Genomic DNA, 4,122 nt, shown 5'->3' with positions numbered 1-4,122 from the left:
CTGCAACGACAAAGAAACCCCCAAATCTCAGACGTTTGGTTATATTATATCATGTCATGTTACATTATGGTATGTTAGGTGAGATGTCATGTCTTGTCATGTTATATGATATCACATTATTCTTGATTATGCAAATGTCAGTATGGGTTAAAGAGAGTGGAGATTGAGAAGCTCTGCTCCATGTAATTATTCAGGGACTGAGGCACCTGCTCACTTACGACTCTGCTTGGCACCTGGTTATTAGAATCTATGCCATTCACCCGTCAGAGGAAGTAAGGAAGTAAGAGAGTGTGGAGTGTCAGAGGGTTTTATGGACCAGATATGGTAGTGGAGTGCTTTATTTCTGCCTACATCCCATCAGTTGGAATTCAACCACATGGTGTCAACTAACTATGACTGTGGACTGGAATGTAGGCCAGCTGTGAGTCCCAGGGAAAATAAGATTGGATGAAGATACAGCATTTTCTCTGCCAAGGTGGCCATTTTGTTCATCAAATATTCATTTCACTGTCTCCTTACATGTTGAGCAAACTCCTTTCCTAAGGGAGACAACCCAAAATTCACCTACGTATTCAAGCCAGTTCAAAGTTCAGGATTTCTGAATGATACTGAAGTCCTGATGTGGTTTTTCATGGTCAAGGACTTGGATATGTTATTTTCTCTCAACATCAAATAGTCAATCAGAGAAAGGGAAAGGCTAGCCATAATGAAAATCCTCATTTGGAAAAGCAAAGGAGACGCACAATTACCAGGGACCCGTAGGAATTATGGGATCCAACTGACACTGGTGATGCCTGTGATGCAAGTGAGAAGTAATATTCTAGAAGGACATAGTTGTGGGATGAAATCCTAGTTCCTACCTTTTTGGGTAAAAGGGGTAAAAATGGAAGGTCTGAAATAATAACTACATTTCTTTACATTTAAATGCTGAGCAGAGAAAGGAGTTGTGGCTTGATTCCATGTTGAATTCTTTGTCTGAGTGTTTCACATGTGTTTCATACCCCACTCTCCCATTTGTACCTGGAAGGTCAGACCACTTGTAGGCATGAGGCACTTACTTTGAAGGAGCAACCAAAACTCTGACTCCAAAGAATGAAACTCAAAGACTGAAAAGAATGTAAAAAGACATATGCAACTGCATGTCTACTTTTTCAGTTCTTGATAGTTCAAAGAGGACTTAAGGGATAGAAAATGTGGTTGGAAGATAGATAGAAATGGGTAATATGTGAACTTGAGCGATGAGGTGAGGGTTGGAGTTGATGGTTCAGTAAAAAGGAAGGTTCATTTAGAACAGGGATCCTTTTATAGCAGCAGTCCCCAACCTTTTTGGCACCAGGGACTGGTTTCATGGAAGATAAATTTTCCACAGACCGGAGTGGGGCAGGGAAGGAATGGTTTCTGGATGATTCAAGTAAATTACATTTATTGTGCACTTTATTTCTATTATTATTACATTGTAATATATAATGAAATAATTATACAACTCATGATAATGCAGGATCAGTGGGAGCCCTGAGCTTGTTTTCACTTGCCACTCACTGATAGGGTTTTGATATGAGTCTGCAAGCAATTAATTTATTATGGTCTCTGTGCAGTCAAACCTCTCTGCTAATTATAATCTGTATTTTCAGCTGCTCCCCAGTGCTAGCATCACTGCCTCAGCTCCACCTGTGATCATCAGACATTAGATTCTCATAGGAGCACACAACATAGATCCCTTGCATGCACAGTTCACAGTGGGGTTCGTGCTCCTATGAGAATCTAATGCAGCCACTGATCTGACAGGAGGTGGAGCTCAGGCAGTAATGTGAGCGATGGGGAGCAGCTGTAAATACAGATGAAGCTTCACTTGCTCACCTGCTGCTCACCTCCTGCTGTGTGACTAGGTTCCTAACAGGCCACAGATCAGTACCAATCCATGGCCTGGGGGTTGGGGACTCCCGTTTTATAGCATGGGTTCCAACTCAATGCTGAATCTTTCCTGTTTCTCCTGGGACCCTCTCTAGGGAGAGATCAGCCCTTTAGCCATTGAGTATCTAGTCTGAGATAATGTTTCTTGCTACTTTGTTGTTTGTGTCCAAAGATTCTAGAAACTTGTAATTCTAGGAGAGAAGGTAGGTTGTTTGGACATACTGGGGAATGCAGAGCAATAAGAAAGCCTAAACACCCAATCATGATCAGCTCAGAAAGATCCACATAGAAATTACCCTCTGATTTAGAAAAGGACCTTTGCTCTGTAGGATACCCCATAGTTGTTGGTGATCGGTGATGATTGCTTGTCTTCCTTACCAGGCTGCAAGCTCTACGATGGCAAGAGTGCTGTCTCCTTTTCTCACTATCGATTTCTCAGCTCTTCTCACAGTGCCTGACTTACAGTAAATTTTCAGTAAATGTGAGTTGAATAAATGAATAAATTTCCTGTAGCCATCGTTGTTAAACTGAATGAGAGTCAGGCAGTGAAGCCTGTATGTTCTCTGTATATGTACACATTGTAGCTCAGAGTCAAATGCCTATGGTACATATTTGAGCTCCTTGTACCTTGTTTAGAAAGAATTGGCTGTGTTGAATGTTGTCTGCTTAGAATCTTTAGGGTTGACCATATGGGAGCCACTGTGTATAACAACAAACTCAATTTCATTATCTAGAAGAAATCCCTGGGTTGGAGGATGGCTGTTTGTTCTTGGAAAGAAAAACCTAAGACATGTATCACAACTGAGCTCTGGGGGAACAAACTATATAGCCTAGACTTATGTGCTGTGACCACCTTTTTATATTGGTAGCAATTATTAGATTGGGGGATGGTTTCTGAGTAGAGAGACCACCTAAGACATGTATAGTTTAGGGTATAAATTGAACAAAAGAGACACAAACCATGCTTCTTGGAGCTCCCAGACTAGTGGAGGACTATAAATTCAATGATAGCAAAAGTACGGTGGATTATGCATCACAAGTCAGGAATGTTTACCAAATTTAAGGAGATTAGGGAAGGCCATCAGCAGAAGTGTCACAAAAACTGAAACTTGAAGGCTGAGTAAATGGTAAAACACTCAGAGATCAGATGTTCCAGACAGAGAGAAAGCATGAATGAAAGCCTGGGAAAGGGATCATGGTGCATTTGAGAGACAGAAGGGGAGGGAGAAAATGATGTATTCTGGAGAAGGTATTCTGCATTCAAAGAACTGACAGCAGATCACTGTTGCTAAAACTTCAAGTGTATGTGTGTGTATGTGAAGGAGCTGGGAATGGAGAATGTTGAATCTGGAAATGTAAGAAGAAGGAATACAATGAAAGATCTTGTACATTATAATAATAGGTTTGGCCTTTAATAGTAATAAGAGACCTCTGAAGGCACTTAATCAGGAGAATGGTGTAATCAGATTTACTTTTTGAGAGAGATGAAATGACATCTGTCTTACCATACTCCCTGGTTCCCTCACCTCCTAGAGCTCCTTTTATCTGGCTGAAAATCCTGGGGCTTAAAGATAACTGATTTGGGAAAGTCATGAATCACTGTCAACATTGTAGGGAGACTTTAAAAGTAACCAAGGGCTCAGAAGGTGTGAATGCACCTTTCGCATAATAAGACCATTACACTAAGCCGGGTTGGCTTTGATGCTTTTGTGTAGACTCAGATTCTCATGGAGAAAACAAGCTCTGCCTCAGAAAAGAGACCCTTTTCTCTAACACCCCTGGAGTGAGAGTACATCTTCCCCTTCCCCTACGGAGCCATTAGGCAGTGGGGGAAAAACAAACAAACAAACAAACAAAAAAACGTAACCATTCTCCTCTCCACCAACTACTGACTCAATATAAACTGAGCTGAAGCAAAAGTGACTAAGAGGCAGTGGGCATCTGAAGTGGCGTGAAAAGGTTCTTGGTGGCCAGGATACCATTATGTGACAAGGAGAGGAAGTGGCCGAGGAGGAGAGGGCAGACCACTGGATGGGGCAAAGTTTCAAGGGAGATGACTGTGGCAAAGGACACAGAGAAAACAGGAGTTAAGATATGATAGAACCTTCTTCACATGAGACTTCCTTTCAGGTCCGGGACATGAGACATTGCCCAGGAGACTGATGAGTCAAGGCACAACCAGATTCAAAAGTCTGTGTCCCAGACTGAAAA

This window comes from Hyperoodon ampullatus (genome assembly GCF_949752795.1).
Source record: "Hyperoodon ampullatus genome assembly, chromosome: 3".
In the NCBI taxonomy this organism is placed as follows: domain Eukaryota; kingdom Metazoa; phylum Chordata; class Mammalia; order Artiodactyla; family Ziphiidae; genus Hyperoodon; species Hyperoodon ampullatus.
This window is presented reverse-complemented; position numbering follows the sequence as displayed.